This window comes from Podarcis vaucheri (genome assembly GCF_965113315.1).
Source record: "Podarcis vaucheri genome assembly, chromosome: 7".
In the NCBI taxonomy this organism is placed as follows: Eukaryota; Metazoa; Chordata; class Lepidosauria; order Squamata; family Lacertidae; genus Podarcis; species Podarcis vaucheri.
The window spans coordinates 60,584,063-60,597,593 of NC_138765.1; the positions used below are offsets into that span (position 1 = coordinate 60,584,063).

At 44.3% G+C, this 13,531-nt stretch overlaps 1 protein-coding gene across 4 annotated transcripts in view; it reads right to left on the reverse strand.

Moving 5' to 3' along the window:
• ADCY7 (adenylate cyclase 7) overlaps window positions 1-11,322 on the reverse strand; it is an 84,471-nt gene extending 73,149 nt beyond the window's left edge. For 3 of the 4 annotated variants that reach the window (XM_082232865.1, XM_082232864.1, XM_082232863.1), the window contains exon 1: window positions 11,072-11,315. The gene's annotated coding sequence lies outside the window, so the exon portion shown is untranslated. Of the gene's footprint in view, window positions 1-11,071 lie in introns of all 4 variants that reach the window. The other variant, XR_014222015.1, reaches the window with a different exon arrangement.
• Window positions 11,323-13,531: the final 2,209 nt, after the last annotated feature.

Below are 13,531 nucleotides of genomic sequence, written 5' to 3' on the forward strand. Positions count from 1 at the left end.
GCCTCACAGGGTCACTGTGCGGATACAGTGCTTGGAATGAACTAGTTCAGTTTAACAAAGTTCACCAAATTAGTTCAGACAACTCCCGTAAGTGGTTCCCAGGCGTATCGGCTGGCTGAAGTGAACTTGAATTCAGTTCGTTTTGGGGTAGAACTCTGAAGGTTTTCTAGTTCTTCAAGATCATTCTCTTCTTCTTTGTAATTTTTAATGCTTTAGACTCTTTGGGGCTTTAATCTTAAAGAACCTAATTGTTGGGGGAAATAAATTAAACGATGCACATTTCACTGCACATGCATTTTGATGTTTTCTTAGTCTTCCTAAATATAAATTATACTTCATTATGATGCTGACCTCTGGTAAGGATGATGAGCAAACTAGCCTTCGCCCCAACTTTGAAGTTGCTGGGAGCAACCATTATCCCAGCTTCTTCATGGCAACCCATGCCATTAATCCAGCTCCAAAGCTGGGAGGCAGGCTGAAGATGGTTTGAAAACTGTGTAGCCCTATGAAAAAGAGTTGCAGCATTTGGGACTTTTTATTTAAAGAAAAGAAGAGGAAGAAGTGACATGATAGAAGTTTATAAAATTATGCAGTGAACAGAGGAGTTTTTTCTCCCTCTCTTGTAACACTAGAACTCAATGAAACTGAATGTTGGAAGATTAAAGGCAAATAAAAAGGAAGTCCGCCCTATAGCACATGGAATAAGCTTGCTAGTCCTTCAGGTGCCACAAGCCACTTTGGTTATTTTTGCTGCAAGAGATTAACATGGCTACTAAATCGCCCCCCTTCGGTTGATCTTAACACCCAAGAGGGTCTGTAGGGAAGGAGGATATATTTCAGATATTCAGATATTTGGGGCCTATGCTTTTAGGAACTAGCTGTGATTGTTATGAGACATCTGTTGCCGTTCTGTGATGCTGGGTGACTCTTGTTATTTCCCATCTGTTTCCACCATTATGATGGCAGTGTGATTTGTTTCACTCCAAACAAACCACATTGTTAAGCCACGTTTCGCTATTGGCTTACAAACTGTGGTTTGTTTGGAGTGAAACAAACCATGATCCCAGGGCGTGGACATAACATTAAGCTGGGGATCATGGGGTTTCCCCCTTATGCTAGGGGAGAAACAAAGTAGAAACTATCTGCACATTCATAGTAAACCATTAACTATGATTTACAATGGTGGGCAAACAAGACCACTGTTTTGCTTTGGTTGTTTTACTGTATTTTTTTTTGTAATTGATATTTTTGTTTCCATTTCTCCTTGTTTAGAAATAAACCCAAGGTGAGTAACAAAGAACTGTGTGGGTGTGGATGGGTGGGTGGGTATTAAAAGAATAAACACACTTTCCATAGTTCCTGTTGCCTTCATCCTCCATAACTAATTGTTCTCTTTTTTCCAAGGAACACTTAAACATTGCAGTTATACATCTCCTTTAGAAGTTGACCTTGTACACAATGCATTCTCCATAATCAAAACTGGAAGGGAAACAGCTACAATGTTAGAGACTCTTACTTGATATTAAACATAACTGAACTCAAATAAGTATGCAAAGTTTGGGACTGCATGGTTACAACCTGCAGTGCATTTAATCTGCAGCAATATTTCCACTGATTTTAGTGAGTTGCTACTACAGTGGTACCTTGGGTTACAGATGCTTCAGGTTACAGACACTTCAGGTTACAGACTTCGCTAACCCAGAAATAGTACCTCGGGTTAAGAACTTTGCTTCAGGATGAGAACAGAAATCGTGCTGCAGTGGCACAGTGGCAGCGGGAGGCCCATTAGCTAAAGCGGTACCTCAGGTTAAGAACAGTTTCAGGTTAAGAACAGACCTCCAGAACAAATTAAGTTCTTAACCCGAGGTACCGCTGTACAACGTTTTACCTCTCTAAGAAAAACAAGTTTATAAGACAGTTCATGCTTTCAGGTTTATTCTAATAAGGCAAAAAATCAGATACAATTTTCCAGGATGTCAAAATCAACCAACATATAATGAATGACTCCATGCCATAAGGCTTCCATACGCCACATTTAACAGACACAAAACCACGGTTATAACCCCCACCAATTTCCTAGCAATTCTTTCAATGATTTGAGTCTGCAGTAATGGGGAAACTCAATGAATGGTTCTGAAAACATGACATTGTGGTTCAGACGTTTCTTTGGAATTCGTGCAAAATGTGCTAGGTACTCCATTACTCTTTTCTTCCCTGGCGTACTCAGAAATCTATGCAAACCAAGGTGGGGGGGGTCAACTGCTGAAGTTCACCAAATCTTCTCCTGGTTGTAAGGCATGTTGATGGTTTTAAGTGTCTAGACATTGTTGAAATAACTGTGGCATAGTTAGTATGTGAAAAATGCTGGAAGCAGGTATCTTTGGTGTCATGACTGCATTATAGTAGGAATTGGGAAGTGGAAACCTCTGGGCCAAATTTAACCCCTGTGGGATTCTGTCCTTGTTAGTTTCCAAGTCAGAGCCATGAGAGGCAACAAGAAAGTTGAACCTGAAGCCCACCCACCACCACTTGCTCGGGTTTTTCCTCCAGAAAATCCAATTCCTGACCAAGAGTCAGGCCACTTTATTACAGTGTGCCCTGCCTTATTCTGTCCACCATATTACCCATCAATGAAAAAAGCACTGTGCAAGTAACAAATTATACTGTACTCTGACCACCACAACCTAGCTGGAAAGGAAATATCTAATCAGTTGGTTCCTTCAAGTTTTGGAAGACTTTGAAATGGAAGGAAAGAAAGAAAGAAAGAGCAAGCTCCGAATCAGTAGACAAACTAAAACTGCAGCTCACTGATGAGCAAGGACCAATATTTCTGGCAAGGAGGTGGGAAGCAGCCTTAGCCTCCCCAGCCCTTTGCACGCTCTCTCTCTTTCTGAGTGTGTTCAACCCTTTTGCATCTCAGGCTATAGTAAACAGTAGTATTAATGTGCCACGAGGCTCTCTGGTGTTGTAAACATGCTTACCTTTCTGGAAGCTCTTTAAGGTGGCTTTTTTTTAAAAGAAAAGGATTTGAACCCATCTGTCTGGAACTGTCAGAGCTAACAATGGAAGGGCACATTCCATGAAAGGCTCAGCATCCATAGAAAAGGCAGCAGACAGTGACTCCGCTATGGCCACACACACACTATCCTTTCAAAGCACATCTGAAGGACCTTCGTTCCCTCAAAGGATTATGGGTACTGTAATTTCTAATGGGTTGCTGGGAACAGTAACTCTGTCAGAGGCAAAGTACGGAGCCCAGAATTCTTTGAGGGAAAGCATGTGCTTTGAATGTACTCGAAAGGGATAGTGAGTACACAGCCTTAGACAACATTATTTAAACTTTTCTGCTTCTTCCCACGAGTATCAACAAGGTTCTACCTGCCCCAACTCTTCCTTCTTCCTCGCCATCTTTGAATCCTCAACAGCGGGTTAATTGAACAAGGCTTTCAACAAAGCTGTCCTACTTGTTCGTGATCATTGCATGGCAGAATTTGGAAGAGAAAGGGGTGTTTTGGCCCTCGCACATCCCCACCTGGATTAAGGCCATAACACTCTCAAAGGAGAGAGGAAAAAGTCACACATTAAATTTGTCCGGCTGCAACCCTCTAGACGCTCATTTGGGAGTAAAACGCACTGAATTCAGAGGGACTCACTTCTGTGTGAACATGCACAGATGAAAAATCCCCTTAAGGTTCCCATTGTGAGACTTGCACAAAGGATAAACAGTATCTCAGGCTGCTAAAATGCCAGTTGAAGTAGAGGATAAAGGAGAACCAGCTGGAGTAATTTATTCAGGCTTTCAATGGGCCTTTGACAAACTCCTCACAATTAGCTACTGAAGAAACCAAGTAATCAGGGAGCGAGGTAAAGCATTACTTTAAAAAAGGGGGGGAGGTGGAAACACAACTAGGAACACAGAAACAATGGCAAATGTTGTCATCATCAATCTGAAGATTCAAGATGTCATATCAGAGTCAAAGCTGATTAACATGTCAATTTTGAGAGAGAGAAAGGTTGCAAAATAGCCTAACCCAGAAAAGGACACATTGGATTATAGTCCCAAATAGGATTGATGGGACACAGGCACCTCCTTTCAGATGTTGCTACAGTGCTCCCACTGATGGGCTTATCTGATCTGCAAGAGCCTTTTTCAAATAAAGCAACTTATTGCATCACGAACACTGCTGTGTGAGAACTAGCCCTCATTTAGGATAAGAGTGGAGCAATGACGCTATAGCATTTTAAACTGAATTCCTGAACATTATCAGCTTGAGGATGCACTCAACTTCAGTTGACCCTGGTCCCATGCACACCCTAAAATCCATGTAATTGCAGAATTGCATCCTGGCTCTTGGGGGGCGGGAAAACACAATCACACACACAGCAACACAAAACACATTATTCACAGATTCTTCTCAGAGTTTCCGCACTAGTAGTAGCTCATGTTTCACCACTTCCATCAAAGGGAGGAGAGCTGGTGGGAGACAGCAGCAGGAAACTTTGGAAGGGGAGACACAATCCTTTAACTCAAAAAATGTGTCTCCTCTTCTCCCTCCTATTGCTGCACCCAGAGGTTCCTCACTGTAGAATTATAACCTGCAAACTGGGAATTTTTGTGGAGAGGGGCTGCCGGGGGTGGTGCTATGGATGAATATGGATTACCATCTTGGGACCTTACGCAATTCTTCTGCAGACTGGGGAATCTGTATCTCACTATAGAAACCCAAGTTCATATCCCCACTCAGCCTTGAAGCCTACCCAGTGACAATGAGCCAGTTACTCTGCCTCAGGCAAACCCACCTTAGGGCTATTACAATAAATTGGGGGGGGGGAGGGGAGAGACAACCATTTATGCCATTTTAAGCTCTTGGAATAAGGTAGAACATGACTTTTATTACTTAACTTTTACTTTTGGTCCCATGGCAACTCTCCCAAACCTCTCCTTGCTAGCTAGTTACTTATTTCATTTGTATCCCACTTTTTTCTCCAAGGAGCTCAAGGCAGGATACTTGGCAGCTCAAGGCACTATCCTCCTCCTCCTCATCTAATCCCCACAACAACCCTGTGAGGTAAGATAGGCTAAGAGGCAGTGGCTGGCCCATGGTCACTCAGTGAGCTTCATGGCCAAGTGGGTATCTGAACCCTGGTCTCTCATGTCCCAGGCTGACACTCTAACCACTGCAGTGGCTCACAGTGGCAGCAAATTTCTATTTAGAATTTCCTATCTTGAAGCAGAGGCTCTTAACCACCATATTACCACTGCAAACCTAACTCAGTAAAATGAGAACTGAAGAGCCACCTTAGCATAATAGAAATAGGCTTATGAATTAGAGCATGATGGAAGAAAACATACTCCCTATCACATTCCAACACCGATGTATATTATTCTGCTTTTTTAAAAAAAGAAAGAAAGAAGAAGAAGTAGTACCGGTAATTACGGAACTTATCCCACAAGTATGAAGCACGCAGTTTTGTAACCAGATCTGCATATTCTCCATCCTACACTGAATAGGATGCTGTCAAGGTGACACTGTGCTGTGCAATTGCTTTTCTTTTTTTAAAAAAACACACTTAAAAAAAAGCTGGTTTAATGATTAATCCTGCTTCAGCTTTTATAAAAGGGTTTCTAATCACCTTGCGTATTACACTACAGCTTTTTAAAAAAGAGAGATATTTAAAATTTGAAGAAGGGATACTAAAACAGGGAAGAAGCCGTTTTGCCCAATTATCTCTACATTGTGCACACCAAACACACTCCAATAGGATATTTCACACTAGAATCTAGTGACTAGTTATGGACTAGTCTCATCTCATTGTGTCCAACCAGACATTACGAGCATGCATGGCTAGCACCAGCCTACATTTCCTCAATAACATGTAGTACCGTCACAGTCAACCTTAACACACCTGGAGTGAATCTTTAACCCTAAACTATACTGCATGGCACAATGACAACAAGGCCATATTGCACCACAAGCGAGTTCTTGCTACAAGGGCAGGGCATGTCCTTTTTTGCCTGCAACGTTTCCCCAAGAATTTGGATCATCTTATATTGAAGTGGGCATGAAGAAAGGCCAACAACTGTGCACTTCAGAACTCTGCAGACTCCAGCAAGCCTCCCCCCACCTCCATAGATACTGATGGGTATCTACTGTGCCTAGATACTGCACACCCAATGATAAACCACTTCTATCCTTTGACTGTGAACTGATGCAACTTAACCACGATCAAAGGGTTGGTTTTAATTAGAGAAACTTAGTGTTGGTCTGGTCTTCTAACAGCTGTTGCTGCGGGTCCTTCAGCTTGGTGGGAAGACCTACTTTATAGTACAGGCTCAATGGTCAGCTCATCTGCTTTGCATGCAGGTGGTCACGGGTTCAATCCCTAGGGTCTCCTGGTACATCCTCATCCTTCAGCACATGTCCAGCTTGCAACTTAACCCACCTTTAAAAGGTATTAGGAAGTAGCAGCAGCTGCTGCTATGACCTGAGGGATGTAGAATGTGATCCTTTTTGTAGACTATGGTGGTGAAGGTAGGTGTGGGTGGGTGGGTGGGTGGGTGGGTGTATTTCATCTACCAGTGTCACAATGGCTGCTGTAAACACCTTGCAAACCAACCTGGAATTGACTCAGACAGTTATCATCTCTATCTTATTCTCTATCTCAGGTTCCTTGGGAGCAACATATCACCATCAGAACCACAATGAACTCAAGACAGCTTTGGCCAGTTTTTGCCCCCAGTTGCAAACCACTGCGTTAACATTGGCTAACATGAGGTCAAGTCTTGCGTTTGGAAACAGGTTCTGGCAAGTATTACATCCTCTCCATGCTGATTTCCTGGGTGAAGTTTGTTCTGTTATTTGTCATGAACCCTCACAAGCTTATCACATCATCGTGAATCACTCACCACCTGTCCATCTGTTTTACTGTAAAAGCTACAAATTCTTTAAAAGGACACATTTCACACTGAAGGGTTCTTGTTAGTACCCTTGGAGAAAGCAATTGCTATAAGAGGAAGCTTAAACCTAGTTCTTCCTGCATAGATGAAATGTGTACGAAATAGATTGTGAATCACATGAAGTTTGTACAACTACAATTCCAAAATGAACACATGTGTAATCTACATATGCAAAGATGTGGTTTGCCTGCACAAACTCAAATGAGGCAGTTCATCTCAGAACACTGAGAACCTGCACCACTTTTATTGACTGTACAGGTTGCATGGACTGATGAAACCATATGTTAAGCCTAGAAAAGAGGAGACTGAGAGGAGATATGGTAGCCATCTTCAAATATCTCAAGGGCTGTCACATGAAAGGTAGGGTAGGACTCGAACCAATGGCTTCAAGTTACAAGAAAGGAGATTCCCACTAAACATCAGGAAGAACTTTCTGACAGCAAGAGCTGTTTGACAGTGCAACAGACTCCCCCGGGAGATTGTGGACTCTCCTTCCTTGGAGAATTTAAGCAGAGGTCAGATGGCCATCTATCATGCATGTTTTAGCTGAGATTCCTGCATTTCAGGGGATTTGACTAGAGGACCCTTGCGGCCTCTTCTAACTCTACAATTCTATGATCCAAACAGGCTCGTAATGAAGATTTCTTGGAACAGAGCAAATGATGAACTCCGAAAAACCCCTGCAGTACTTAGATAATTGAGAACCACTGTTCTAGAAGGTTTGTTGAATGGGGACAAGTACAAATAGAAATCTGCATGGAACACAGGTTGCCACTTCATGCACCCGATGAAGTGGACTGTAGTCCTCCAATGCTTATGGCATAGTAAGTCTGTTAGTCTTTAAAGGTGATACAAGACTCTCAGTCGGTAAAAGCATGAGACTCTTAATCATGCATTTCTGCATTGCAAGGGGTTGGACTAGATGACCCTCGTAGTCCCTTCCAATTCTATGATTCTTCGATTCTTGTTGTTTCCAGTGGGTGGCAGCCTTATAAATCAATGCCAGCAGTGGAGAGAGAAAAATTGTCAAACTTGAAATAGCTCTTGGAAATAATTTCCATTCAGGAAAGAAAGACTTGTTTTCAGCAATAAGAACTATGGTCTTGAAAGGCTAGGAGCACATTTTGTTCAGACAATCAGCAGCCTCCATGAAACGCTGTTCTTTATTCTGAAAATGAACACTTTGGCTGCAGTTGGCTAATTTCCCACCTTCTCTTAACAAAAGCATTACACACAAAAAAATTAAAAACCCTTTCTCCGCTGTAGTTTAGAGACACGCTCAATATCTGTAGGCTTACGAAACACAGGGACTGCAACACCAAAAGGAAATGAAGTTTAAAAAGGGAAATGAACAGTGCCATATTGAACAGATTACAGCACAGATTGGTCAACAGATGCAGCCCGTCAGAACAGTCACTCCCTTTCACTCCTAGAAAAACCAAATGTAAACAGAGAGCAAGAGGGCATATCAATTGTGAATTATGGAATATGCTTCACGGTGACCATTCGGGGTTTTCCTGCCCTCCCCTGCTGCCAATAATGGGAAGCACCTGTACCTCAGGGTTGCCGCTGAAATGGTAACGATGAGCTGCTCATCTGTTAATGCATCTGCTAATGCATTTGCAAAGCCCCATTGCTTAATAAACGACAGTTTCCTGAAGGTTCTGGACATCAACCCAGAGGCAAGAAGAAGCGATTCACTAACACCCAAAAGTAATGCCAGGATTTTCATGGATATAGCATAATGTAGGATGCTGCCTTAATGCAGGTGAGGCTGGTTGCCTTTCTTGCCTAATATTGCCAAAAACTCTCTAGTCTAATCTCAGGACTTTCTTATCATTTGCCACCAGGCTCTTTTAAAAAACTGGCGATGCCAATGATTGAACCTGAGACCAAGTGCAAGCAAAGGAAGTCATAGTGTCCCTCCCCTCACCCATGATTTATTGACAGTCCAGGAAACAATTTAACCACAGGAAACAATGCTGAGCTGTGCCTCTGAGTGTGTGCAGAGTGCAAATCTCTTAAATAACCACTGGCATCTTCTGCACCACTGAGATTAAGGGTTTTCAGCTACAACATCTCTGAGTTGTATTCAACATTATATGTACTTGGTGAAAACCTAATTCAACCACAGATCTATTAATTTCAGTAGGTCAAGCACAATTTAGTTGGATTCAACCCTCCCCCTCTCTATATGATCAATGTCTGTACTAATAATCAGAGTAGGATGCCTGCAATGTTTGATACCTGTTACATGCCCAGTTGATGTAGGATATAACCTTAGCACCCTTCCTTACTGGGAAGTAAGTCTTACTCAACACAGTGGGACTTCTGAATATGTTGTATAGCACGGATGGGGAAGTTGCAGCTTTCAAGATGTTGCTGCACTACAACTCCCATCATCCCTGCCACTGGCTGGGGCTGATGGGAGCTGGAGTCCAACAACATCTGGTGGGCCACAGGTTCCCTATCCCTACTGCATACGACTGTACTGTTAAGTTTTGACCAGTTAAAAAGAAGTGCTGCCATGCAAAACATTTGAAGGCATAAATCTAAAAAGAAGACTTCATGCTTTTTTCTTCAAAGTTATTTATGCAAACATTTGATCAATCGACTAAATCTTTGTTTAAATAAAGCACTCTGAAATAAGGGACGTTTACATATACAATTGACCCAGAGGAGAGATTGAACAGGGAGATGCCAGGATTGAAGACTGCCTGAAACCTACCCTATATCTTCCCAACAGAGCTTCTGCTGTACCCACCATACATTTAAAGTGCACACCCACACCCTGGGAACTGTAGTTTGTTAAGGGTCCTGGTTATTGTAGCTCTGTAATGATTAAACTACAGTTCCCAGGATTCTTTGGTGGTTGCTCATTAGAGAGGAAGAACACTCTGGATATGCTCAGAGGCAAAGAAACATCATAAGCGCTATAAATTTTTAATCAGTTGGTTTCACTGAAAACTTCTTTTTAAAGTCAATTAAAAAGAGACTTTGTTAACACATTATTTAGAGAGACATTATTTTTCAATGTGAATTATAAGAAGAGTCAGTGCCATCTTAGGAGAGGTGGTTCTGCTTTCATTCTCACGCAGGAGAGAATGCCTCAAATGCACCACGGAAGAACCAACCAAGAATGTTCTTTTCCCCCCTTACGGAAGGACCAGGGCCGTTCTTCTGCTCCTATGCAAGAGCATGCAGATTTCATCAAACAAGTTCTTAAACTCAACCAACAACCTTAATGCTTATTTGATTTGAGCAATTACCATAATAGCATCAGATAATGGCCAAGATTCAGAATTTAGTATGGAGACAAATTTCATCGCAATCTTAATGTTCAGCTTGCTGGCTGTAAGCTCCATTGAAGACACAGGGATCCTTTCTTCTGAGTGTTGCATAGGTCTCTACTGGATGTTATACATTTGTGTGTGTGTGTAAATATATATATAAACACATAGACATGCATATATGTCTCTGTGTGTATTTCATAACACAAACAATCTCAACACGTCCGAAACGTTTTGAAAGGATGCCCCTCATCTTCCACAGTTCACAAAAGAAAAGAAAAATCTCCCCAGCTACATTCCATCAGCTGCCAAGCAGATCCACCTGGGCTACTAAAAGATGCAAGGATCAAAGCCTTCCTCCCCTACTCTTCAGAGTTTTGTGAGGAGACGTGGACAAAGCGAGGGCTAGAGGTGTCTGCAGACCGTGCATGCTCAGAGGCACACTTGTTTTCTGTCTTCAGATCCTTGACTTAAAAAAAAGGAGATGGGGGAAGAGGAAGGGACAACGCTACCTTTCCCTAAGCCCCTTATTCTTTTGCCCTGGAAGCCCCAACCAGCCAATTAGCGCAGCGCAACCTCTTTTTCTTCCCCGAGCGCAAGAACACCCACCAAACAAGCGACCTGGCCAGATATCGGGGGGTCCTGCGGAGGAGGAAGGTCCGCGCATAAAAGTTGGGAGGGGGCGTCGGCGCGTGCGCAAAGCCCTCACGCCCCCCCCCGCGCCTTTTTGACGCTGTGAGAGTTAAGGGCACTTGTCCGAAGCGTCTGAGGTACCGGGCCCGCCGCGCCCAGGGCGCACGGAGCCAACAGCCCCTAAACTCACCTCTGCCGCCGCTTATCCGGCCAAGGCTTCGTCGCTGTCCTCGGCTCGGGGTTTTGCCTGCGTGCGTAGGTGGGTGTGCGAGAAAGAGAGGAGAGCCCAAGCCGAAGGGGTGAGTCAAAAGCGGAAAGGCGCTGCCTGCCCGACGTGCGGGTGCCGCCCCTGCCCTCTAGCGGCGTCGGCTCCCCCGGCGGCGCGGCCACTCTCCCGCCTCGCCAAGCACGACTGCAGCGGGGCCAGAGCGGAGGGAAGGCGCGCTTCGCCTGCCTCCGTGGTGGGAACCGAGGCAGGTGCTTCAGAGGCGGGGCCTGGGGAAACCCCGCCTCTAGTTGCGCGTTGCGCGCCTGGCGATTGGCAGCCCGTTCCTTCCCTTTCTATAAGCCCACGTGGAGCTGCAGAATGAGGTGGGGGAGCACGAGGGTCGGGGCGCAGCGGGTCTCTAGAGAGCTTGGAAATGTAGAGTTTAAGCATGGGCGTAGCCAGGGAGGGGCAGCTGCCCCCAATTAAAAAATCAATAAAAATACATAGCAAACTGACGGTCTGACCCCCACCTAACAAAAAATCCTGTCTACGCCCATCGTTGGAAGGGACCCCAAGGCACCTCTACTCCAAACCCCTGCAGCAGAGAAATCACAAGGAAAGAATCCCTGATCGATGGCCACGCAACCTCTGGTTTTTTTTTTAAAAAAACCAAAACCTCCCATGAAGGATAGTCCACCACTTTCTGAGGTAGTCCCTTACATTGTCCAACAGCTCTTGCCTTCAGAAAGTTCTTCCTAATGTTTATTCGGAATCTCCTTCATTGTACCCGGAATGCATTGGTCTGAGCAGCAGAAAACAAGCTTGCTCCATCTTCCATGTGACAGCCCTTCAGGTATTTCAAGACAGGTATCCTATCCTATCACTTCGCCGCCTTCTCCAGGCTAAACATACCCAACTTCCTCAACCTTTCCTCACAAGGCTTGGTTTCCAGACCTTTGATCATCTTAGTCACCCTCCTCTGCATCTGTCCTAGCATGTCATTTGAGGTTAAGCCTAGATCATACTGGTACTGTACTCAGCACCTGCAGTGCATTGCCTAAGATCATCTCTGGCCAATTTATATGAAATTGTAGTCCAAAACATCTGAAGGGCACCCTGTTGGTGAAACCTCCTCTAAATAATCTTGTCCAGCCCTGCAAAACATATAATTATTACTTATTTAAGTCCAGGCCTTACAGGCCTTTTGTGACTTGGTTTCGTTTCCTCTGAAAATGCATCCAAGTAGAAACCCAGCTGCTCATATCATCCCCAGGTTAACCTCGTCCCACTGAATGCTGGTGTCTATTTAACAAAGAATCCTTTTATCTGCTGGCCTTCACAACCTGACTGAGCTCTTATTTCTGTAGCAGACATTCATTCCCATGCCCAGAAAAGGATAACCAGTCATGATCAGCTTCATTTTAAAAAAACAAAAAACCCCAAAACAGAAAAACACCCTACCAATATCTTGCTCTGAAATTTTCTTGCTCTAGATATCAATAGAGCCCAGCAATCTGGAGAGCCTGGTCATATGCCTCCCTTATCTCTCAAGCCAGAACTCTTCTGTGTGGCAGGAGAGGTAGGCAGGGATGACTTATTGAGCGTCCTATTTCAAGGAGGGGTGGCAAGGTGAAACCATTTGCTTCAGGCAGGGGAGATGGCTTCAGGCCCCTTCTGTTGCACCACCACCAGCCCCTAGCACCCCCCCCTCCAAGGCTTCCCACAACACCAATACAGTGCTGTTACCCTGTCCACTGCTGTATTGTGGCAGCAGTGCAGGCACAACCACAGGTGAGGATACAGTTGCTGTGACAGGGTTGGCACAGGCACAACAGAATGGGCAGGGAGGGGGCAAGGACACTGATATGTGGCGGCGGCGGTGGGGGACATTGGAGCATTTTGCCTACAATGACAAAACATCTCGAGCCAGCCCTGACCCTGGTCTCCTAGATTAGGCCACATCCACACCAAATATTTAAAGTACAGTTGTACCTCAGGTTAAGAACTTAATTCATTCTGGAGGTCCGTTCTTAACCTGAAACTGTTCTTAACCTGAAACTGTTCTTAACCTAAAGCACCACTTTAGCTAATGGGGCCTCCTGCTGCCGCCACGCCGCCAGAGCACGATTTCTGTTCTCATCCTGAAGCAAAGTTCTTAACCCAAGGTACCATTTCTGGGTTAGCGGAGTCTGTAACCTGAAGCGTATGTAACCTGAGGTACCACTGTACAGTGATACCACTTTAAATGCTCGTGGCTTTCCCCAAAGACTTCTGGGAGCTGTAGTTTATTAAGAGTGCTGAGGGCTGCTTGGAGACCCCCTTTCCCCTTCAAAGAGTTCAATCCACAGAGTAGTTTAATAATCAGTCCCTCTTCCCAGGGAACTCTGGAACTGGTAGCTCTGGGGGCTGGGAATAGGGTCTCGTAGCAATTCTCAGCATCCA